The 26,494-nt window shown below is 43.7% G+C and overlaps 1 pseudogene; it reads left to right on the top strand.

The window, feature by feature from the left end:
- The first annotated feature begins 14,091 nt into the window (after positions 1-14,091).
- Positions 14,092-23,046, top strand: LOC113633264 (40S ribosomal protein S20 pseudogene; annotated as a pseudogene).
- Positions 23,047-26,494: the final 3,448 nt, after the last annotated feature.

Consider the following 26,494-nt stretch of genomic DNA (forward strand, 5'->3'; position numbering starts at 1 on the left):
CCCCAGGGGTGTGGCAGGAATGAATGGGAGTGGAGGAGGGGAGACAGTGAGCATGGATCCTTTGTTCATAAGGCTGGCTGAGCTTCTTAATCCTGAGATGCTGGTGTAGACAACAGTCATTTTGTTGGGCCCCCTTTCCTTTCTGCTTTCCCTCTTGCCTAAGAGTCAAGTGATTGGGAACAAGAACCCTAAAGTAAAGGAAGAACCCCTGAGGCCAATACTGGTAGAGGATTCAGGGGTGTTCTCTTTCCCCAAAATCACTCCACTTAACCTTCTCCATCTTTTGCTTCCCTCCACTGGTGGATAATGGATGCCAGTCTCCCATGCCAACAGAGACCCCTCTCATGGGGGAGCAGCAACCCACAGGGCTCCGCAGAAGTGATTACAGCTCTCAGGGACCCAATATGGCAGGAAGGAGAGAAAGACCATCTGTCAACCCTCAGAATCAGCACGCTTTCCTGAGACCCTTTCCCTTTAGTTAGTGCCCCTGCTCTGATTTCCTCGTACCTTACCCAGCCCCTCAATTTCCAGTGTCTAGAGAGCTGCCATATTATGGAGTATCAGATTCCCAGTTCCCATGGGACCCAGGCTCGTTCTGGAGGAGAAACTGAGGATGTGACTTGGGACTTATTTAACGTGCCTTCCTCTAACTTCGGGGGGAACGGGGAGCCCTAGGATGTCCTTCCCTCCCAGGTCAAACTTGAACTCAGTTAAAATGGTGTGTATGACCCTTCTGAAGGAAGGCTGGTCTGTCGCCTGGAATCTCTTAAAAGCAGGGAAGAATGAGGAGGAATTGGGCCCCTTCTCTTCATCACCGTTGGGTCCTTCTTGCCCTACTCCAGACCTCAGTCGGATCCAAAGACCTCCTCATTTACCATCAACATGGAAGCCAGCCCTGTAAGGAGGAGGGAGGCCTACTTAGCCTTGAGCAGACCCTGGCAGTTCTGTTCCAGCCAGAGTGATCTGACCAGCACCTGGGCTCTTCTTTAAGTTTATGAAAACTTTTCATTAAAAAAAAAAAAAAAAGCTTGTTAGAAGAGAGGCAAAAGAGTAGGGGTTAGTGGAAGGCACAAGATTCACTGATGGACCTTTTGTCTTAGCATAAAAGACTTGAGCAAGCTTGAGAACAGAGCCAATGGGCAAGAGACACTCAAGATATAGGAGAGAAAAAGTTAATGATGGAAGATGTTGGAGGAGACAGGATGAGGGATGCAATGGGATCACCTGTAGAGGATCTGACTCCAAACAGGAAGATAGAGACTCATCCTTGGAGACCAGCAGATGCTGATGCTACGTAGAGTCAGATGGGGCCAGTCACGTAAGACACTCTTGGGTGAGGTCAACTAAATTTTCAGTGGATCCTAAGTTTTTGAACAAACCAGGGAATGTCTACTTGGTGAGAGCCCATTTGCGCATATCATTTCATTTCATCCTCACAACAGCCCTATGAGGTAGATACTGTTCTGATTTTACACTAGAGGAAAGAACCTCAGGGAAGTTAAGCAACATGGCCCAGGTCACACAGTTCACGGGAAGCAGACGCGGGCTCTGAATCCAGCCCTGTCTAGCACATGTTCTTTGTGTAACTCCACATTGCACCACGCTGCTTAGGGCAGATGAGAGGGCACTGTGCTGTCCCAGGAGGCCAGCAAACCTTTTCATCTCGGAAATCACCACATGGGTGTTATCTGCCTAGGTGTGGAGCTTGTCCTAGATTCCAGATTTCCTAGTTTGTCTGGAAATCTGTTCAACTACAGTAAACAGCATAGGCCCACCCGGGACCTTGAAAAGTCAGGTGATAGCCTGCTAAGAAGTTGAATTAAAAGTCAGCAAACAGCAGATGCAAACCATTATATACAGAATGGATAAACAACAAGGACCTACTGTACAGCACAGGGAACTATATTTAATATCTTGTAATAAACCGTAATGGAAAAGAATATGAAAAAGAATATATATGTGTGTGTGTATGTATATATATATATATATATAAAAAACTGAATAACTTTGCTGTACACCAGAAACTAACATAACATTGTAAATCAACTATACTTCAATAAAATACATTTAAAAAAGAAAAAAAGAACCAGCGGACTTCCCTGGTGGTGCAGTGGTTAAGAATCTGCCTGCCAATGCAGGGGACACAGGTTCGAGCCCTGGTCCGGGAAGATCCCACATGCCGCGGAGCAACTAAGCCCGTGAGCCACAACTACTGAGCCTGCTCTCTAGAGCCCGTGAGCCACAACCACTGAGCCTGTGAGCCACAACTACTGAAGCCCACGCCCCTAGAGCCCGTGCTCCGCAACAAGAGAAGCCACCCCAATGAGAAGCCCGCACACCGCAACGAAGAGTAGCCCCCGCTCGCCGCAACTAGAGAAAGCCCGCACGCGGCAACGAAGACCCACCGCAACCAAAAAAAATAATAATAATAAATAAATAAATTACATAGTTATTTTTAAAAAAAAGAATCGGCAAACAGTATCCTGACTTTGTGTCTGATATTCATTACATAGTGTCTTTGTGATCATCAAAAATGTAGGAAGGGCTGGAGAAAATATTTGCAGTCCCTAAGTTTCTTAACCGGCAACCTTATCTAAATCCTGTGAATTAAGTAACCGTCTATCAGATGGTCAAAGTGGTTGCATCTAGGACAAGGGACCTAGGAGACCGCCCAGGGCCTATGTACATACATTACTGTACCAAATACGTTCAAAATCATCCCTCTATAGGAAGGCATAAGCTGACTTATCAAATGCCAAGTAGTCAGGTAACTTCCCAAAGGCAGGCCTTTTGCTGCACTAGTTCTCCCTGAGCACAGTTTCCACGAGAGGAGCCAGATGCCACGTGGGTCCCTGTGCTCCACTGCTCACAGCGTGCAGGGCCTATGGACCTGCATTCAGAGACCCCCCAAAGCACCCTCTGCCAAAAACCTCTCTCCCGTTGCATCAGCGCATCCCATGCAGAGTGGCAGGGAAAGGTGGGCTAAGGAAGGAGTCTCTCTTTTGGAACCCTGTGTGTTCTGAGAATTAACACCGGCAGGAGGAACAGGTCCCTAGGCTGACATGGTTGTTATATAAACTTTCTCCTGGAGTTGGGCTAGAGATCAAATTGATGAGGGGGGCATGCAGGAATTTAGTGAGAAGAAAGAGTAAGGATACTATGAAGAAAGGTTTTAAAGAGAGTCTCGAAATACCAAAAAAGATGGTTACAAGTAGGTTGGGACAAGTCTGTGGGACTTGTGAACCTCCCCGAATCTCCCACCTTTTCCATGAAGCCTCTCAGAATTGGCCAGAGAAAAGAATTGTGCTTTCCTGTGCCTTGATGAGTCTAGACTTGGAATTACATTAGTTACTTTCCCCATAAACTCTAAAATATTGGGCATGTCTTATGTGCTGGGCTCTGTTCTAGGTTTTTAGGAATACCAGGGTGAATAAGAAGGACAAGGCTGTTCCTCTTTCTAATGCAAGCAGTTAGAAAATATCAGGTGTTATGAACATGCCGTCAGAGTGATGAGCTAGAGGGGACTGGCAGGCTACTTTTTTTTTTTTTTGCGGTACGCGGGCCTCTCACTGCTGCGGCCTCTCCCATTGCGGAGCACAGGCTCCGGATGCGCAGGCCCAGCGGCCATGGCACACGGGCCCAGCCGCTCCGCGGCATTTGGGATCCCCCTGGACCGGGGCGCGAACCCGCGTCCCCTGCATCGGCAGGCGGACTCCCAACCACTGCGCCACCAGGGAAGCCCAGGCAGGCTACTTTAGATGAAGATAGTCATACAAGGCCTCTCTGAAGTTTAAGCTGAAACCTGAATGAGAAGGAAGAAGTGGACTTTGGGGGCAGAGGGAACGGCAAAGGCAAGCTCTCCTAAGCTGAGAAACATAAAGAACAATGTGGTCAGAGTGAAGTGAGCAAGGGGAAGAGGTGGGAAAGAGGTGTAGAAGAGGAGGTTGCAGAGATAGGCTCCAGCTGGGGTGGGGAGCCTGGATTTTATAGTAAGGGTAATGGGGAGTTATTGAAGGTTCTAGGCAGAGGACATACATGATCCTATTTATGAGTCAAAAGCTCTCTTTGGCTATGATGTGGAGAAGAGATTATACACGGCAGAGAATGGAATCAGAGAAATCAGGAGGTAATTACAGAATAATTCAGGTGATAGGCTTGAACCAAGGTGGAGATAAAGGTGGAAGAGGAGAAATGATGAGATTCTGAGTATGTTTTGGAGACAGAGCTTCCTGATAAGTTAGGTGCAGGAGATAAGAGAAAGGAATCAGGGATCATTTTGAGGTTTGGAACAGGGCAACTATGAACTCTTCCTTATTTCCTACTGCTAATACATACCTTAAGAAAAAACTTAACATTTTAAATTATAAAAGCAATATACATTTCTGTAGAATATACAAGAAATAAAATTAAGAAACAGAAAAATTCATCAGCCTATAATTCATAGGTAACTACTACTCATCTTTTGGTTCATTTACTTCTAATCTTTTCTCGTTTTTATAAGGAAAACACTTTCCAGGTAATAAAATTATACATATTAATTAGAAACAATACAGAAAAAAGTAAACATAGAAATTAAAATCACCCAAGTATAACCAGAATTAATATTTTTATGAATGATATACGCATATGTATTCAACTAATTTTGAACATTCTCAACACATGGCTTGTATTTTGCTTTTTTTAAAAAAATTTGCCATGGGGACTTCCCTGGCGGTCCAGTGGTTAAGACTTCACTTTTCAATGCAGGGGGTGCGGGTTCAATCCCTGGTTGGGGAGCTAAGACCCCACATGCCTTGCGGCCAAAAAAACCCAAAACATAAAACAGAAGCAATATGGTAACAAGTTCAATAAAGACTTCAAAAAAAAATTTGCCATGAACTTTAACTCATTATCATCATAATTGTTTTAAAATAGTATTTTATTGGTTTGTAGGCACTTATTCCTGATCTATATGAAACTGTCGCAACAGCTCTACCTTACTAAAGGCCCCAGGTTGCTACATTTTGGAATTTTGCCTTCACATTAACCTCTGCCCCCCACTGCCCCAATCCCCCAAGTTAGAATCTTATAGTTGCCCAGAAGTCCCTAAGCTGAGGCAGGGTCTTCTCAATGACTTGTCTCAGCCCCCTCGCGCCACCACCTACCATCACTGCCACCAAGAAGCAGCGCCCTTGCTGGTGGCCTGCCTGGCATCATCTTTTGCAACATGAAAGGAAAACATACCTGAATGTATTTCAGGTGAATCACTGCCTGATGCCCTCCGCCCACCGCCGCCCCCCCCCCGCTCCCCGGGGGTAACCTATTTTCCAGGAATGAATTCCAGGTGGCTAGTTTCGAGGCCCACCCTCCCCAAACTCCTGGGACCATCTGCTATGACACAGGCAGAGTCACCAGGTATAGCCACTTGGATCGTCACCCCTCCCTCCAAGAGGACATGTGTGTTTTCTCCCTGGTCTCAAGCCTGGCTCTGAGCTGCTTTCTGAACTGCTCTCACATCTACCCTGCTTCTAAGCCTGCCCTCCCTGTGTGAACTTCCCCACCTTCAATCAGGCAGGAGACGATAAGGCTGGTATCACTTGCTCATTTGGAGGAGGTAGATAAGAAAGCCCAGTGCCACCTGGAGAGAGTACTCAGAGCCTGCTTCTTGATTGATTGATTGATTGATTGAAAGATATACCCTTTTCATTTACATCACTATAGTTAGTTTCTTACCATAGGCAGATAGTGCCACAGTTATTACCCCAAAGAGAATTTGGTTTATTTTTAAACCATAGATGAATCTGAGTTTTATAATCATCAGAGTCTGAGCAACTGCCACAAGTAAACATACTTCAACTGCATAAATCTGAACTAATGCAGAGTGGAAAGCTGAAGGATAGTAATGCTTTATATTTGTAGCACACGATGCATGTTTCCACGCTCTCCCCAATTATCACATTGGCTTGTTACAACAACTTGTTGAGACAGGCAGAGTTGATATTTGTATTTCCACTTTATAGGCTTAGTTCATCAAACATTTATTGATTCCTTTTTATATACCTGGCCCTATGCTGGGTACCGGTGATACTGAGAGGAAGATAATACCGTTTCTATCCTCAAATTGCTCACAATCTGGCCGGAGACGCAGATATAGCAAGTAACTAAAGTACGTGTGGTGAGCATTATGCATTTTGTAGGAACAAAATGTTATAGGTGCAAAGAGGAAAGAGTAAAGCAGGGAGTGGGGAGAAGCAAACATCACTGAGTGCCTATTAAGTGCCAGGTATTGGGCTAGGGCCTTGCTACTCAAAGTGTGGTCCACGGGCCACCAGCAGCTACATCCCCTGGGTGCTTGTTCAAAATGCAGAATCTCAGGCCCTACTCCAGACCCACTGATTCAGAATCTGCATTTTAACAAGATGTTCAGGACATCTCTATGCCCGTTAAAGGTTGAAGAGCACTGGGCTAGGTGATTTACAGATTTTATTTAATTCACAGCCCAGCGAGGTAGTTTTTATTAGCCCTGTATTACATAAGATAGGAGATGGAGTTACAGAATTCTGCCTGAGTCTCACAGCTATGTCATGGAGCTGGAATTTGAACTAGGCCTACCCTGTGATGTTTCTTACTCTCTAGGCGTTTCAGAAAGGCCTCACGGACAAGATGATGTTTGTGCTGGACCTGGAAGGACCTCACTGGGAGGAGGGAGGGCCTTCCAGTCAAAATGCCCCTTGAGTGAATGTTTGGTATGGCAATGGAATAGGGCCTGTCGTGGGGAGTGTGGGAACTAAGGTGAGCAAAGAAGATTGGAATCAAATTATCCGGGGCCTTGAATGCCACCCTAAGGAACTTGAATCTATCCCATGAGTAGGTTTTGCAACCTGCCGTGGAATTGTGATTGTGGAGAGACTGCTTGTGTCAGAAGCCCAGCCTCGCCACTCACTAGTTCTATAACTTCAGGCAGAGTTGCTGGTGGGGTTCTCTGAGATGTACTTGGGAGTGAAAAATGGCTATTAGAAATCAAGGCCTGGGAGGAAGAGGGAAGAAACAGGGTTGGGCAGAGGAGGAAATCGAAGGGTGGCCCAGAAAAGTCTCGGCCAACCTGACAGGGAGCTAAGGAAGATGGCCAATCCAAGTTGTCCTGTATCAGGCCGAAACGGCCAGGGCTTTATCCCTCACCTCGCCCAGGCACCAGATGCCCAGGCAGGGCATGACCTCAGGTGATGGGGATCTCAATGGCTGGGGCAGACCCTGAAGGAGGAAGCTGTCTGCTGACAGCTAGGCAGTATGTCCTCCTCCCTGGAGGGGCTCTGAGCAGGGCACCGTCGGGGTCTGCCACAAACAGTTTCCTTACTTCTGTGTCTCTGTCCCTTCACTGGCAAAATGGAAATATTAGTAGTCGATCCCCCACGGGGCGTATAATTCCAGGGATGCTAGTTATTATTATCTGCCTTGACAAGATATTCACTGTCTACTTTCTCCCTCGGAGCACTTGGAGTTTGAAAATCTCTCACTGTGGCCTGAGGAATAAGAGGATCCTGCCCAATTCCCAGTTTGCCTGGATTTCTGCCCCTTTCTCACAATGTTCCAGGTCTCATCATTTGTCAGGATATCCTGGTTGAGGTAACCTGTGCTAGGCAAAAGGCAAGATTTGAGAAATTTAAAACGGGAATGCCAAGTCAGATCAGTGGTTTGAAAATATCATGTAAGTTGAATCATAAAGGATGGACTACAGGGTGCATTTTGGGGATATAGGCTAAGCTTCTGTACCATAGAGACTCAAAATAAGACCCAGACAGAAGAGTTTCCTTCTTTCTTATGTAACAGTCTAAAAATGAGTGGTCAAGGGCCACAAAAATGGCAGTATTCCATGAGGCCACTTGGGGACTGAGATTCCTTTTAATCTTGTTTCTCTACTATCCCCCAAGACAGTGGTTCTCAAAGTGTAGTCCCTGGGCCAGCAGCGTCAGAATCACCTGGGAACTTTATTAGAAATTCATATGGTGGACTTACCTGGTGGCGCAGGGGTTAAGAATCCACCTGCCAATGCAGGGGACACGGGTTCGAGCCCTGGTCCGGGAATATCCCACATGCCGCAGAGCAACTAGGCCTGTGCATCACAACTACTGAGACTGCGCTCTAGAGCCCGCGAGCCACAACTACTGAGCCCGCATGCCACAACTACTGAAGCCCGCGCGCCTAGAGCCCGTGCTCCGCAACAAGAGAAGCCACTGCAGTGAGAAGGCCGCGCACCGCAACAAAGAGTAGCCCCGGCTCACGGCAACTAGAGAAAGCCCGCGGGCAGCGACAAAGACCCAACACAGCCATAAATAAATAAATAAATAAATAAGTTAATTAATTACAAAAAAAAAAAAAAAAGGAAATGCATATGGTGGGGCCCGGCAATCTGTGTTTTAGCAAGCCCTCCGGGTGATTCTGAGGCACACCCAAGTGTGAGAAACACTCACCTAAGATTGTTTTCCTCATCTATCAGGTCAAAACTGTGGGATGAGCCTGCGGAAAGGTGGAAAAAAAGCGAAAAGAGGGCAAACTATTTCCTTTTCAAAGAAAGTGCCTGGAAGGTGAATGCATAACTTCCTCTGACATCCTATTGGGTGATACCTAGTCATGTGTCCATGTGGCCACCTAACTATGAGGGACCTTGGGAAATGTAGGCTCTAACTGGGCAGTCTGTGTTCAGCTAAAACTTGCAGTTCTGTACTAAAAGAAACATCAGGGAATGAATACTGGCAGAAAATTAGTAGCCTCCATCACTGCTGCAACAGGACAGGCAAAAAGGTGAGGGGAACTACTATTAAAGTAGTGGTTATGTATTGGAGAGGAAGGGATGTATTGGGGAAGTAGGTTCTGTTTTGATCCTATGGTGAGGGAGAGGAAGGAGAAGTGACAACTCCTGCGTTTCTACGTGGGTAGATGGTGATGGTGTTGCCTGGGGTAGAGATTCTAGGGGAAGAGAAAAGAAAGGAGAATATGAAATTTGACATTAGACATAATGAATTTGGGCTGACCGAGGAATGTCCAGGTAGAAATATGCAGATCTGTAGGCAGTTGGAAACACTTGTTCAAGGACCCTGAGAAAGGTTGGTGCTAGAGGTAGAGACTGGCAAATGCCATGGTGATGGGAGCTTGGGCGTGAACTGGATTGCCCAGCGTGTGACACAGGAAGGGGCACTAAGGCGGGGGGACACTGATATTCAAGGTGAGTGCCGGAAGACAGGCTCATGTAGAGTGGTCATTGTGGTATTGGGGCCAAGACAAGGGGATTAGAGAACTCAGTGGAGGAAGGAAGGCACCTTAAGGTCAGGGTGGTACCAGTGTCCAATGCTGCAGTGGCGACATATGGGACAAAGCCTCAGAAGTGGTCTTTGGTGGCAGATCAGAAAATCTGTGACTCAGACAGCTTAGGAGACATGCCGAAGGTTCCACAGCTAGTAGGCCGCAGAGCCAGCCCAGCATGTCTTCTGGCTCTAGCCTTCCCCTTACAAGGTGTTGAGGAAGCCACTGCTGCTCTCCTCCTAACACTGTCTGTGCAGGAGGCCTTAGCGTTCTCCCGACACTGAGCTGGGGTTTAGAAGCTCACTTCTGGTTTGTGGCTCTCTAGCCGTCTGTAGGACTGGTTTCCAAAACTGTCATGGTTCTTTCTGCCTCCCGTTGGCTTGCACTGACCCACCCCGAGTCTAATTGTGACACCAGGCTGGGCTTTATGGACTTCCCTTTCCTCCTAAGCATTCCGCAGTCATGTCGCCGTTGTCCTTGTGTCATGCCTCACCCTGCATCCCAGCTTCAGAGCAATGTGAAACAGTTGTCACACCCTTACCTACCATGCTCTGTCAGCCCAGTGCGAAAGAGGAGCTTGATGGCTAAAAAGGAGGACTCAAGTTCAAATCCACTGCAAGCGGATCCTACCTTCCATGCATTTTCAAGTGCAAACGTCTTGATTTGCTGAAGATGATGGACACCTCTGTCAAGGACCAACCCCAGCAATGTGACCTTATTCACTGCAGGTTGATCATGAACTTGGCACCATGCAAGGTTGCTTATCTCCAAAGCATTCAATTTTTTTATCCTATGTTCTTAAGTGTTTGATAATTGTGTATCAGGGTACTTTCAAGGCAGCTGAATTCTACGGCAGCTTTCAGCATCCTGCTTCTGGTGAATGTTATTGCCTGTTGGAAGGACTTTGCAGCTACAGGCAGACTCCCACCACCCACCGACGGGCTCGTTATCAATCCACAGTTGTGTGCTGACTGCAAAGTGGTCCCAGGTTTCTGCATATATTGTGAGATCACTATGGGAACACAGTCATTATGATACAGCAGTTCCTGTCTTGAGTACTTTAGATAGCTTTCTTTTATGGTTTTCTTTCCTATTGATATGAAAGAGATTCTTGATAACCAAAGATAAATATATCCACAAATTCCAGGTTCCTTGTTTCATATATGAGCATGACTTCGAAATTGAATAAGCCCAGATCTGTGATGCCACTGTGTATTCTCGTAGCAGGTGAGTCACACAGGACTCCATCAACTCTGACATGTTGGATGACCTTGAGAATTCAGTGATTTCCTATGACGTAGAACAAACCAGGTTAGTAGCTGCCAGCAGAAACCAGGCATAAATACTGCTAGTAAATACTACTACTGGTTCTAAAATATATACCTTATCAGTTCATACTTCACTTTTTTCTCTTACCACCAAAGTCCAAGCTATCATGACACAATCACTAACCTGGGCTGTTAACCAGTCTCCCTGCTTTCATTCTGACCCCCTCCATCCATTTTCCACAATGAAGCTGGAGTCATCTTGTATGTAAAATGTATTATGTCACATGTCTGCTTAAAACTCATCTGCGTTCCATCTCATCTCAGAATAAAGTCCAAGATTAACACCACGGTCTATGAGGCCCTATGTGATCTGACTGCTGCCTGACTCTCCCATCTCATATCATACCACTCTCTTCCCCTTTGTAATAATCTGTCTACATTGTCTCTCCTCCACCTTGTAATGATCTATCCACACTGGCTTTCCTGTTTCTTGCCCATAGGACCACCATGTACAGCCGTGCAGGTTGTGCACTGCATAACTCTGGGAGGGGCATTCGGTAGGCTGCAGGGTGCATGATGGACCCGGAAATGCACAGCATGGTGGTCCAGCTCACACACACCAAGATTTCAGCATTTGCTGGTCATTTTGCCCGGTACATCCATCAGGTTCTTTGAACAGCTGGCTCCTTCTTGCCATCCATTCAACAAATACTCCACAAAGCACTATTCTCTACCAGGCAGAACTGGTTACATAATTTGCAGGGCCCAGTGCAAAATGAAAATCAGGGCCTCTTATTCCAAAATTATTCAGAATTTCAAGATGGTAACAGTAGAGCATTAAACCAAGCAGAGGCCCTTCTGAGTATGGGGCCCTCTGTGACCACACAGGTCTCGCCCCCATGAAGTTGGCACTGGCCTCGGTCTCAGTTTAAATGTCACTTTCCCGGGGGGCCCTTCCCAACCGCCCAAGCCAAAGGAGCCTTCTGATACTGTGCAAAGGCGAGCAAAGGACGCCCTTTCCTTTCCAGGTAAAAATCACAGCATTTTGAATTACTGATGAAACAAGAATCCCGGGTTCCACTCGCACTGTGTTTTTAGGTTGAACATCCAATCAACCTAAAAGGTTTTGTGTTTCACTTTAATGAAGTCTTGGACAGGTTCTCATTTTTCTATAAATTGGCCCTGAAGGAGCTGACGGACCTCATAGGCCAAGGAGAACTTTGCTGTACAAAGATCAAAAAGGACCCATTATAACATTAAAAATTTGAAAAGGATACTATGATTGGATTTTTTTTCTAATAGAAAACAACTGCACATTTTATAGAGCTAATGATTTCATGTGTAGTAAGAAACTCAACGATATTTTAAGGTTTAATAGAAATTGCACAGTTACTAATTGGCTAGCATATATTTCCCCCTGCCTTTGGAAATTAAAGTTTTTGCTTTTGATGAAATAAAAATAATTTAAGTACAATTTCATCCTCGAAAAGGCAAAGTTTTGTTGTTTTGTAGCACTGTGATACTTCTTATATAACATATGGTTAGTTCAAAATATACATTGCTATCATTCATAAGACATTTATAAATAATGGATTATAAAGTTCCACATATGGTATTTGACTCAGAAAAAAAGGATGCATAGAACAGTTTCTTTATAAGATCTTCTCATCTTGTTATGGTTTCTCTCCTACTCCTGGGAATCTAATACTCTCGGTCTAATAACAGGAGAAGCAAAAAGTTCAAGGCTCTGTGACGGTGAGATAAGGCAAGAACATGTAACTTTCAGAGAGACTGCCATTCCTGCCACCATCCTCTGGCTAGGCAATGCCATCTGGGGGTTTCAGATACGGTTTTCTGTAGTGGATTACCCTTGGGTTACTGCCAGGAGCAAAGCAGTTGTAAAAATGCAACTTCCTAAAAGCATTCACAACCAAGGGGGAAAACAAGTTTCTGCCCCAGTTTTTGCTAATTTTGTAAGCAACCATAAAAAAAAAAAAAGAGAGAGAGAGAAAAAAAACCTAAGAACGATACGCGTTTACATTTGTGTAAGACAAAGAATGAAAATAAAAGCTAACCATGCATAAGGTACCTCACTCAAGAAGTCTAGTCCTAGACTGAATTATGAAGGAAAGAAACCCTAACTTCCTGCCTTCTTGTCCCATTTGCTCTCAGAAAAGTAGCTGACAAACTAATTTATACTAAGGTGTAAATGACTAATAAATGTTAATGGATTATCTTTTGCAGGAGTATTTGCTTTAGAGCAGGGAAAAAAGAGTCTTTGCCCAAGAGCTGAAAGTTTTAGTGGTAGAATTTCAGCAGAGCCCAAAACTCATCCACAAATTGTTCCATCTTAGGAGAAGAGAGAGTTGTCTGTACTTACTAGTTCCTTTTTATCTTCTCTCATTTCTCTCTCTCTCTCTCTCTCAACTTCTTGTTTTTGTTTTGGAATAATTTCAGGTTTACAGAAAAGTTGCAAAGATAATACAGAGAGTTCCCATGTATCTCTCACCCAGTTACTCCCAATGTTAACATTTTATATTACTATGGTATGTTTGTCAAAATAGAACATTCTTATTCGCTGCACTCCAGACTTTGTTAGGGTTTCATCAGTTTTTCCACTAACGTACTTTTTCTGTTTGCTCCAATCCAGGACACCACACTGCATGTAGCCCATTCTTTTTTATTCCCAATCTAACCTTTTATCCCCAGAATTCCACATGTAAGTCTGGTTACGTTACTTCTTTATTCAAACACCCTGATGGCTTCCTTCTCACTCAAAGCAAAATCCAAAGCCATTACCAAGACTACAAGGCACTACATGATCTGCTCCCTCCTCCAACTCTCTGTCTTAACTGCCCACCAGCTCTCTCCCATTTATCCCATTCCAGCCACCCTTGCCTCCTCTTCCTTCGACCTACCAGGCGTGTTTTGCCTCAGGGGCTTGTACTCCGCTATGGCCTCTACTTGGAATGTTTTGCCCTTGGGTATCTGACTGACTTGTCAGGAAGGGATGTAAGGTTGAATGAGCAGGGCGGGGTGACCAACTCCTCCAGGTTTGCCAGGGACTATCCTGATTTTAAAACTGAAAAGCCGGGCTTCCCCGGTTCAGTGGTTAAGAATCCGCCTGCCAATGCAGGGGACACGGGTTCGAGCCCTGGTCCAGTTAGATCCCACGTGCCGCGGAGCAACTAAGCCTGTGTGCCACAATTACTGAAGCCCGTGTCCCTAGAGCCCGTGCTCCGCAACAAGAGAAGCCACCACAATGAGAAGCCTGCGCACCCCAATGGTGAGTATGCCCTGCTCTCGGCAACTAGAGAAAGCCCGCGTGCCACAACGAAGACCCAATGCAGGGTAGGGTCAAAGTTATTTGTGAAAACAAATAGCTTTTTTTTGTAAGTGTACAAAAAATTTTTTTAAAAACCCTGAAAAGCCATGTACCCTGGGAGCCCCCTCAGTTCCTGGCAAACTAGGACAGCTGGTCACCTAGCAGGGGTAGGTTTGTGTAGGGGATTTGCTAACATTTAATATGGAGGCTAGAGAAGACGTCATGCACAAGGAGACATTTGGGCGAAGGCTTGATGGAGGTGAGGGACTGAGTTCGCCATTCCTTATTGTTGTATGGTTCCTGGGGGTCTGTCTACAGATCCCACTGAGCAGAGATAAAGAACACCCCAACGGTTGTCAAAAAATACATTAAAAATTTTTTTCTTAAATGATACAAATGAACTTATTTTATTACAAAATTTATTACTGATTTACAAAAATTTGTGGCTACGGGGGTTTCCCTGGTGGCACAATGGTTGAGAATCTGCCTGCTAATGCAGGGGACACGGGTTCGAGCCCTGGTCTGGGAAGATCCCACATGCTGCAGAGCAACTGGGCCCGTAAGCCACAACTACTGAGCCTGCGCGTCCGGAGCCTGTGCTCCACAACAAGAGAGGCCACGACAGTGAGAGGCCCGCGCACCGCGATGAAGAGTGGCCCCCGCTTGCCACAACTAGAGAAAGCCCTCGCACAGAAACGAAGACGCAACACAACCAAAAAAAAAAAAAAAATTTGTGGCTACGAAAGGAGAAGGTGAGAGGGGGGAGGGATAAATTAGGAGTTTGGGATTAACAGATATAAACACCACTATATACAAAATAGATAAACAACATGAACCTACTGTATAGCATAGGGAACTATCTTCAACATCTTGTAGTAACCTATAATAGAAAAGAATCTGAAAAAGAATATATATCACATGTATATCATATATATATATATATATATATAACTGAATCACTTTGCCGTACACCAGAAACTAACATAATATTGTAAATCAACTATGCTTCCATTTAAAAACAAAAAGAAAAAAATGTTTTTCCTTCCATTTTCCTTGAGATATAATTGACAAATGGCACCGTATAGTGTAAGGTGTACAGCATATGATTTGACTTACATACCTCATGAAATGATGGTACAAAATTCCAGGTGTAAGATAAATAATTACTAGGGATGTAATGTACAACACGATTAATATAATGAACACCGCTGTATCTTATATATGAAATTCGTTAACAGAATAAATCCTAAGAGTTCTCATCACAAGGAAAAATATTCTTTTTCTTTTATTTTGTATCTATAGGAATGATGGATGTTCATTGAACTTATTGTGGTAATCATTTAAAATGTTGTTTTTAATAATCGCACTCTCAGATTTTATAAGATCTACAATGAGTAGCCGAGGAGGCTTTGGAGCCCAGCAAATATGGAGTCTCGGCTCTGCTATGTGACGTTGAACAAGTTATTTCATTTCTCACAGCCTGATTTTTCTCACTTGTGAAGTGAGGGTTATAAAAACCTCAAGGGTTATTGTAAAGATTAAAAGAGTTAATATGTATAAGGTGCTTTGAACCATTCTGGCAGATAAACACTCAATTACAATCCATTATTGTTGTTCTTTTCTCCCCATGTTTGCGGTGGGGCATCGATACTCAATGTAAGTGCTGTTGTGTGCAGGACACAGGGATATAATCAAGGGCTATGGAAAAGGAGTTAGGGAGAAAGAAGGCCATAAAGAAGGGGATCACAAAAGATGAGTTAATTCAGGTACTTATTTTTAAATGATTTTTGAGATAATTGCAAAAATTTACATGCAGGTATAAGGAATAATTTAGAGACATCGGATATACCCTTCACTCAGCTTCCCTCAGCAGCAACATCTCACATTACTGTAGCACAATGTCACAACCAGGAAATGCATAGTAGGTGCTTCTCATTCTGTTACTGAAACTAAGACCGCCATCTTCATGGAACTGAACAACCAGTGCTTCCTCCTTGAGGGTGGAGAGCCAGGGGCCGAGGAGTGTAGGCCCATGGTCCTTATCACGTCAATGATGGACCACTGCAGTGGGCGCATCACCTTGCTCTCTGCTCCTATCCACTGTAAACCACAGCCTGTGCTTCTGATAGGATCACTTCTTAGCAGTGTTCTCTTTGGCCTTAAGCATAGTCAAACGTCCGGCTTACTGACTGTTTATTATGGCTGCAGGCTCTGTGCTAAATATTTTTCATGCGTTATCTCCATCTTTACAACAGCCCTAGGTGATAATATTGTCCCCATTTCATAGATGATGAAACTGAGGTCGTGTATGGTTAAGCAGCTTGCCCAGGTCATGGATCTAGGAAGTAGGAGAGTTGGGATTAAAATGCAGACCACCTGATTCCAAAGCTATTCTCACCAACCCACACGCTCCTCACAATCATGGCAGAGTACAGAGGAAAGGGACAGGGTAGACAGGTGTTTTCTTGCCTTCCTCAGGGAATTCACGATTGAGTTGGGGTGGGGCAGAATATAAAAACATAAATGATAGTACAAGGCAGTATATGTAAAGCACTAATCCAGGGTGATCTAGGCACCCAGGGGCAGGGCAGCTGGGAAAGGCCTTGTGAAGGAAGCGAGGAGAAATGGGCTGGGTCTTGTGAAGAGGCCTTGTCTGGCGGAGCTCACACTGTTATGACAGTCATGTCTGGTTTCACCCCACCTTCCCCTGTCTCCCTCCTGACCTTAACCAAAGGGATCTGTGGTAGACTTACTTCAGAATACATAATAATCCTAATAGCTGGCGTGTACAGTGTGCCCGCATTGGGCTAGTCACTGTTTTAAGTGCCTTATGTATCGTAACTCATTTAATCTTCACACGACCCTAGAGCATAGGTACTATTATTAGCCCCATTTTACAGATGAGGCTATTGAGGCACAGAGAGGTCAAGTAACTTGCCCAAGGTCACCCAGTTAGTAAGTGAAAGCCAGGATCTGAACCCAGGCGGTTTGGGTCTAGACTCCCCACTTTGGAGTCTACTCCCGCCCTCTACTTTGCAAGTCCTTTGTACACATCTCTATAAAATCTCACCGAGTCAAAACTCAAGTGAAATAGCACAGCACCCATCACCCAAAGGGGAGCAAGCACTTTCTGAGCAACAAACTTCTGTGATTGGCCCTGGGCCCAGTGATTCACATTTCATTTTCACTACAGTCCTGCAAGGTTTGTATACATGAGGAAATTAAGCTTCAGAGATATTAAGTAACGTGCTCAAAGGCTGAGATTCCCACCCGAAACCTATGTCCTCCTCTGTATGTAGCTCATGTTTCAAATCCCTCTTTCTCTGAGGCCTTCCTCTCCCCATCACCCAGCAGCCATGCATCAGGCCCTGCTCCGCGCTGGCCACACGCATTCTTCACCTATTTAGTAAATTTGCACACGTGGCCTTAATGGTTTTCTCAGCAATACTCCTCCCCAGGCAAGAGTGGCCCAAGTGTCAGGAGACATGGGGCCTGCTTTGTAGGGCTTATAACATCCTAAGATTCCAGATCTGGAAAGTACCCAGAGATAATCAGACCCACTACTCACCCCAGGGAGGGTCTCCTTCTACAGTGATCCCTGATCATTTATTCATTCAGCAATAAATTCATTCAGCCTACTACGTGCCAAGCGTGTCCTGAGTGATGGGGATATGGCAACAAACAGGACAGGCAAATCCCTCATCTCCAGGAAGTTCCATTCCGGTTGGGGGAGACTGCCAAGAAACATGATTAAAAAGTAGAATCTATAGGATGTTGCTATATGGTACGGAGAAAAAATTTTAAAATAAAAATTAAAGTATGGAAGGGGAAGGTAAAGAATGGGGTGAGTGTGTGTGTGTGTGTGTGTGTGTGTGTGTGTGTGTGTGTGTGACAGACAGACAGAGAGGCAGAGAGAAAGAAAGAGAAAGAGTGAGCTTGGGTTGGCCAGTGGTAACCTCTCTGAGGATTTCTCCCTCAAAGTCCGTCAGCCACTATTTGCTTGAATACGTCAGCTACAGAAAAGTCATTCCCTAAAAGGCACTCGTTCCGCTTTAAGCAAGCTCTGCTTGTTCTGCAGTTTATCATATCTTCTCCCAGTGACTTCTGTTCTTCATCCTGAGTTCTGCCTTCAGTAGCTGTACCCAGCAAGCCTAACGCCCTCTCCCAGGGCAGACCACCCTCCACCTGTTGGAGGACATCTGTTTCCTTTCAGTAGTTCCCCATAACCCTAACGGCCTCAGTTCTTTCAGCTGGTTCCTGAATGACATGGTTTCAATACCTATCACCCTGGTGGCTGCCCTCCTTTGAATGCCCTTTATCTCAAGAACAGAACATTTCCCTCTATGGTGAGTTGATCAGTGCAGAATATTCTAGGTTACTGCTCCCTGGATATAGACCCAGTACTACACAAAAACAAAATGAAACATGTTTTTAAGCTTTATGCTAATCAGAGCTCAGTCTCCACTGGGGGAAGCCAGTCTAGACTCATCAGAACCTGGAAGCTAGGAGGCCAGTAGAGGGGAAGCCTCATTCAGAGTTAACTCTTATTTTATACACAATTCAAAGAAACCTCATTGTCTGATGTTCTAGCCCATAAACACTTAGAAGGAATAACTTGAAGGAAAACATGCATTTTGAAAGGCAAGCTCATCGTAAGAGCCAGGAAGGGCATCTGATAACTCCACAGGTGAAGAGTAGACAAGACTATAAAAAGCTGTCCAAAAAGGTCAAGAAGAGGAACATGGAGGCGTTTGCCCAACATTCCACAAAAGTTTGTGGGAGGTTCATGGCACCATTCACAGCTTAGTGAACAAATGTCTCCACTCTTGGTGTTGATCCTGTGGCAGCATCAAACCAGTGAAGTTGTTCCTAAAGGCAGAGAGGGATGCAATGTCTTTAATACATTGTCTATATTTTTAAGGAATTAAAATTTTAATGGTAAAATTTTTCTGATTTGGAGAATCTCACTCACTAGCAGGTTCTGAAAAATAAGGATTTCTGTATTAATAGCCTCTTGAAATCCAAGTTCCCTCTGAGAGTGACTCCAGCAACTTCAGAGCTTATAAATACCCTACATGTACCCTTCAGTCCTTTAGCCTTCAATCTAGGAGTTGAAAGAAGGGATAGTTTTCTCAGTATCACTGAGCTCTAAAATAGGAACCTAAGAGAGAACAACTATAGTGGCCACGTTTGAGAGAAAGAGGCAGAGATGGCGAGGGTCTGGCTTTACTTCGGAGCAGCCCCAGTTTGGGCTGGTTATATAGGTACACAAAAAAGAAGTTTATCAGTGCAAAATGGAACTGTCAAGATTGTTAAGTGATAGCTAATAATCAGGGTTCAAAAGTTGCATGGGGAAGGGGAGATGAAGGAGAGGGAGGAAAGAAAATATTCCCCAGACAGTCCTGCTTTTGTTTATCTCCCTTTCAGCCCAAATGATGCTGCCTTTGCCTCCTGATGTATGTTAGGAGACACAGCTCTCAACTTACACATTGATTTTGGATCTCACCGAAACGCGGGCCCAGTTTCTGTGGTATAGGAGAATCATTACTTGAAAGGTTTCAGACTTTGCTGATCCCATGAAATGAGATGCTGAGTTTTAGTATCATTCTCATTATTGTATCATTAATATCATTCTAGAGTCTCAAAAGCTGGAAAACCCAGACACCTGCTTATTGCAAGATGCTGGCTACTCTATAACCAATGTAAATTCCCTGTGTTTTCCCCTTAGTATTTATCATACCAACTTGACTTTCCAAGTACTTAATTTGTATTTGTAAGCTATTTTCTTTTTTTATTCCATGAATGGAGTTAACAACTGGACTGTAGTAGGAGAAAAGGACCTCTGTTTTGTTTAGAATTGGCAAGTAGGTGTCATTTTGCAAGTCAGTTCTGGTAGATTTGATGGAAAAGCCATGTTCTGAAGAATATTGAAACTGCTTCCAAGTTCAGGAGGGAAGAGTTCAGAGATCCATTAGCAATGTCTGCTCCAACACAGGACCGGAATATAGCATGCCTGTCGAATATTCGTTATCAGTGGCTTAGTTCAACAAATACTGAACGTCAAGTAGTGTGCAAAGTGCAGGATTTTGTTTGTTTTATATTGTTTTTGTTTTAAATAAGGAAGACCTTGTTCCTTTATTTAATGTAATAAATGGTGGACACATGACCAAACAACTGAACTCCAGTGTGCAATACGCAGTGATGAAAGCATATCGAGGTCCAAAGGGTCAGAGAGGAAGAAGTGGGATGACGTATCAGGGAAGTGGTCTAGAAGAAGGCCTGACATCAGCAATTTCAGAAGGCCGGACGGCCTCAGCTTTGGTCTGAATTCATCCCTTCTCACCTCAACCACTAACAAATGGCAGGGCACCAGTACATGACCAGTTTCTGGGCAGATTTCCCATAGGCATTTTAATAAATAGCTCATATAGCTCTTCTCTCTGTCATCCACAGCCTCATCTCATTCTCAGGAAATCCTGGCTGGATGCCCCGAGTGTACAGCGTACCGCCCTGTGGACATCTGAAGGGGCCGAGGCAGGACCGCATAGAGAGCACTCTAATGGGCTCAGGCTTTCAAAGCACACATGCTAACAATGACAGAAATGGCCCAGAACCAAGGACAATTTTTTTTTCCCCAAGGACAATATTTTTTTAAATGCATAAGCTTTATGAGTCGTGTCAGGAGGGTCAAAAATCCAGAATAATCCAAGGTTTATGAAAAATGCTAAACAAAAGGGCTATTTATAAGTTTGTTTGGACCAAAGCCACCAAGTAAGACTAATTTTGGAGGAGAGGTGGATAATGCTAACATATACAAGAACATGATAAGAAAAAAATCATAATTACAAAATTATTTTCCATCATTTTCCTCTGTATAAGGTGTTTCACACAGGTGGTGCATCAGACTCACCTAGAGTGTTTGTAAAAATGTATATTCCCAGGCCCCATTTCAGACCTACTAAGCCGAAATCTCTGGAGGCAGGTTGGAGATGTGCATTTCTAACAGCTCTCCCTCCTCCAAGTGATTCACATGCACTCGAAAGGTTTAAAACCACTACCCTTAAGGACAGAATGACAAGGGCTATAAGGCAGTGAAATCCAAGATAAATGAGAAGGTGGTGAGAGTCCCGGCTGCTTCAAATGTGTTTAATGCTGCAACTCCTATGAAATACATCCAGGATAAAAAAAAAATAACCTGCAGATGTGATTCTACAAACATCAACATCAGTCTTTAAGAAATCTTGGGAATGGCATGATCCCTAGAAGGTGGAGACAGGCAAATATTGGTTGCCATTACATGGTAAAAGGGGAAATTCAATAAAATACAGAACTGTCAGCTGTATAATGGATTCCCAGTGTTCCTAAACACTTAAAAGTAGAGTGTTGATCATTAACAGTCAGCCTGGATTCATCACAAATAAATCCATACATGTCTTTTATTTTAAGCTGCAACAAACCCTTGTTGAAAATAGTCATTATAAATTATAAATAAAAACTGCATACTAAACGGATCTCATTTTTTTGATAAGTCTGTTAGAACAGAAGAATGATGAAGTTAGTTTATGCTGAGTTTTTCTTAGGCATCTGACAAAGTGTCTCATGGTATGTATTGAACAAGATGGAGAAATCTGAGAAAATTGATAGGACTAACCATTAATATTTATTGAGAGCCTACTTTATGTCAGGAACTCTACGAAGTGTTTTGTGAGTACTAATTAACTTAAACATCTACCCATTCCTATAAAGTAAAAAGAATTGTCCCATTTTACAGATGAGGAAACTAAGCAGAGATTCATCAGGTAACTTGCCCAGGGTCATATAGCAAGGATATGGTGGGGCTAGGGTTGAGAGGTCAACTCTGAGATCAAAGCTTGGGTGCCTACCAACTGCACTATATCTCAGATGCATGGAGTTGCAGCTGGGTAAAATGCTATGTCCAGAAAGAGTCAATCTGTGGTTCATGCCAACCTGAGGGAATCACTAATGGCTGCCATGGCTCTACAAAATTGTCCCAGGACTGCTCAATATTTTTATTAGTGACTTGGGTAAAAATATAGAGGTTCGGCTTATCAAATTTACACATGGCGTAAAGCTAGAGGGAGGGACAGCTAAAACTGTAAATAAGAGAATAATGATCCAGAATGATCTTGGCAGGTGAGAACAACAGACCAGAGCCAAAAAAACAAAATTTTTAAAGGACCATGGTAAAATCCTCTACTCTGATTACAAAAGAAAGTATGATCAGGAACACCCAGCTTAAGTGCGTAAGACAAAACCTAGGAAATTAATTAGATCTATTGATACAGTCAGTCTCCTATAGATTCGTTCAAAGTGATAAATATGCAACGACAACAAAATGACCTCATGTACTTCTTTGTCTAACTGGCTTCCTGACCCACACCCCTCCCAAGCTGAAACTACCATATTTCGTCTAATTTGAGAGGCCATTGATTGCAAGATGCGCCAGTGGCTTCGTACCACTGAGAAAGGAGGAGGGAATGTCATCAATTAAACTAGGACACAATGCTTTCATATTACTTAGCATTTTATTTGATAATGATTGAAGGAACTTTTTAAACTTTACTAGCTCTTTGAGGAAGATGCAGTGGCTGTGGCACCTGCTGACCTTCAGCTGTTAGCTCATGTGCAGGAACAGTGAGTGAGGAAGTTTTTAAGGATACTGGAAAGACACGCTCGGAGCCAAAGAGAGGGATTCATAGAATCAGAGTCGCATTAACCAGCTGCAATGGAAACGAAACCCCTGCGGAAGGTGTGAGCATCTTTATTAGAGGCACAAAGGAAAAGAACGTCAAAGTGAAAGGCCTTGGTGTCTCACTAAGACCCTGAGAATTACTACAAGAAAAATTCCTTGTGCTAAAGGTCCTAGGACTTGGGATTGCTTTCAGAAGAGAGTCCAGGGAATTCCTGGGCGGTCCAGTTGTTAGGACTCTATGCTTTCACTGCTGAGGGCCCGGGTTCAATCCCTAGTAGGGGAACTAAGATCCCGCAAGCCACTCAGTCAAAAACAAGCAAACAAACAAAAGATGAGAGTCCAGAGTGATCACTGATTTGCACAGCTCTTCTGAGATTGTTCAACAGATTACTTCAATCAATACAGAGCCAGGAGTATAGGTTGAAGTCACCATTGCTGGTGTTGAAATTAGCTATTTTAATTAATTGCTAAAAGAAGTTTAATAGACATAGATTTTATCACATCAATTGTGCACAATATGAAAGGAACACATAAGAGAAATAAATAGGTTAAAGTATTCCCCAGACTTCTCATTCAGAGTCCAGTCTTCGAAATGCATTTCACTTCAGAGTTGGGTATATATGTCCTGTTTTTCCAAACACAATCATCCTCTGTGCCAGCAGGGGTGTCAGTTATGCAGGATTTCTTTAAACAGTTCTTTGGGGCCTTCCCTGGTGGCACAGTGGTTAAGAATCGCCTGCCAATGCAGGGGACATGGGTTCGATCTCTGATCCAGGAAGATCCCACATCCCGTGGAGCAACTAAGCCCATGTGCCACAACTACTGAGCCCACATGCCACAACTACTGAAGCCTGTGTGCCTACAGCCTGTGCTCCGCAACAAGAGAAACCACAGCAATGAGAAGCCTGCGCACCGCAACGAAGACCCCCGCTCTCCGCGACTAGAGAAAGCCCGCGAACATAAACGAAGAGCCAACGCAGCCCAAAATAAATAAAAATTTTTTTAAAAAAAAGGTCTTTTGAGGATTTTTTTTCCAAGTCAATGACTCTAGCACCTACCCCCAAGTTTTAATACAGCTGCTTTCTTGATTCTTTTCAGAAGGTGTCAACAGAAGAGTCCAGAAAACAACCAAGATTATATTCCTTCCTGAAATGGTCCTTAAATGGTTTGTTGAATGAAAAGTTGATGAGTTGCTGTTGTCCATTTGTACCATTAGAAATATAAAGCAGGTTGGCACAAATGCAGGTGGCCACTGCTACATATTGTCTGTCACCTGGCCAACAACAATTATAAGACACCACTGATCAGAAGAGGCATCCTGATCTCAGAGATGTTAAATGTGAAAAGATGTGTATCTAAGAATCAATCACATCCAATAATTATGTTCTACTTGCAGGCTGAACCCAATCCAAACTCTGGAATCTATGCTGTTCCATGACAAAGGAGGTTCAAGAGACTCTTACATTCAAAGAGTTAATAGTCACAGTTCTGTTTACTCTGTGTAATGTAATCGAATCATCCATAATTTTGCTGGGAGAAGTATTTGAATCCTCAGCTTCCAGTTTGGGGCAGGAGTCAGTTGCCCAGCTGGAGAACGACTTTGGCTAATTGACATCTAGTAGCCCCACCTCAATGCATCTTCCTGGTTCTTTAAGTCTCTTGGAATGGTTAGTTGTCATCACATACTCATCAACTATTTTTCCTAAAATAGCAGTCATGAAGTTGGGGATTTCCAAACAACACAGAATGCTAATTTTATAAATATTATACAGAAGAGCATAAAAATTGAACTCAGGCTAACTTGAGTTCGATTATGACACTCACTAGATGTAAGATCTTGGCTGAGTTTGTGTTTCTAAGCTTCAATGTCCTTATTAGTAAAATAAAGGTTGCCATAATTCTGATTCTTAAATAAGATAATGTATGTAAAATGCTGAATACCATGTCTGGCACACACAGTAAATGAACAATAAATGGTGCACCAGAACAAAGTGCAGATGGATCAAAAATTTAAATGTAGGGCTTCCCTGGTGGCACAGTGGTTGAGAGTTCGCCTGCCGATGCAGGGGACACGGGTTCATGCCCCAGTCCGGGAAGATCCCACATGCTGCAGAGCGGCTGGGGCCGTGAGCCATGGCCGCTGAGCCTGCGCGTCTGGAGCCTGTGCTCCGCAACGGGAGAGGCAACAACAGTGAGAGGCCCACGTACCGCCAAAAAAAAAAAAAAAAAAAAAATTTAAATGTAAAAAGTGAAATAATAAAAATAGTTGAACATAACATGGGAGATTATTTTTATAATAACAGAACGGAGGGCTTCCCTGGTGGCGCGGTGGTTGAGAGTCCGCCTGCCGATGCAGGGGACACGAGTTCGTGCCCCGGTCCGGGAGGATCCCACATGCCGCGGAGCAGCTAGGCCTGTGAGCCATGGCCGCTGAGCCTGCATGTCTGGAGCCTGTGCTCCGCAACAGTGAGAGGCCTGCATACCGCAAAAACAAACAAACAAACAAAAAAAACCAAAACAACAAAAAAAATGTGCTGAGACTAGATATCAATTGCAGGAAAAAACTGTAAAAAATACAAACACATGGAGGCTAAATAATACGCTACTAAATAATCAAGAGATTGCTGAGGAAATCAAAAAATACTGAGAAACATATGACAATGAAAACACGATGACCCAAAACCTATGGGATGCAGCAAAACCAGTTCTAAGAGGGAAGTTTATAGTAATACAATCCTAGCTCAGAAACAAGAAAAGGGCTTCCCTGGTGGCACAGTGGTTGGGAATCTGCCTGCCAATGCAGGGGACACAGGTTTGAGCCCTGCTCCGGGACGATCCCACATGGCATGGAGCAGCTAAGCCCATGCGCCACAACTACTGAGCCTGTGCTCTAGAGCCCATGAGCCAAACTAATGAAGCCTGTGCGCTTAGAGCCTGGGCTCTGCAACAAGAGAAGCCACTGCAATGAGAAGCCTGTGCACTGCAATGAAGAGTAGCCGCCGCTCACCGCAGCTAGAGAAACCCTGCACACAGCAATGAAGACCCAATGTGGCAAAAAAAAAAAAAAATTAATTAATTAAATTTAAAAAAGAAACAAAAGAAGTCTCAAATAAACAACCTAACCTTACACCTAAAGCAATTAGAGAAAGAAGAACAAAAAGACCCAAAGTTAGCAGAAGGAAAGAAATCATAAAGACCAGATCAGAAATAAATGAAAAAGAATTGAAGGAAACAATAGCAAAGATCAATAAAACTAAAAGCTGGTTCTTTGAGAAGATAAACAAAATTGATAAACCATTAGCCAGACTCATCAAGAAAAAAAAGGGAGAAGACACAGATTAACAGAACTAGAAATGAAAAAGGAGGAGTAATAACTGACAATGCAGAAATACAAAGGATCATGAGAGATTACTACAAGCAACTATATGCCAATAAAATGGACAACCTGGAAGAAATGGACAAATTCTTACAAAAGCACAACCTTCCGAGACTGAACCAGGAAGAAATAGAAAACATAAACAGACCAATCACAAGCACTGAAATTGAAACTGTGATTAAAAATCTTCCAACAAACAAAAGCCCAGGACCAGATGGCTTTACAGGCAAATTCTATCAAACGTTTAGAGAAGAGCTAACGCCAATCCTTCTCAAACTCTTCAAAAATATAGCAGAGAGAGGAACACTCCAAAACTCATTCTACAAGACCACCATCACCCTGATACCAAAACCAGACAAAGATGCTACAAAAAAAGAAAACCACAGGCCAGTATCACTGATGAACATAGATGCAAAAATCCTCAACAAAATGCTAGCAAACAGAATCCAACAGCACATTAAAAGGATCATACACCATGATCAAGTGGGGTTTATCCCAAGAACGCAAGGATTCTTCAATATACGTAAATCAATCAG

The sequence above is a fragment of the Aethalodelphis obliquidens genome, unplaced genomic scaffold (assembly GCF_003676395.1).
Source record: "Aethalodelphis obliquidens isolate GAN/ISIS:26980383/991018 unplaced genomic scaffold, ASM367639v1 scaffold39, whole genome shotgun sequence".
NCBI lineage: Eukaryota > Metazoa > Chordata > Mammalia > Artiodactyla > Delphinidae > Aethalodelphis > Aethalodelphis obliquidens.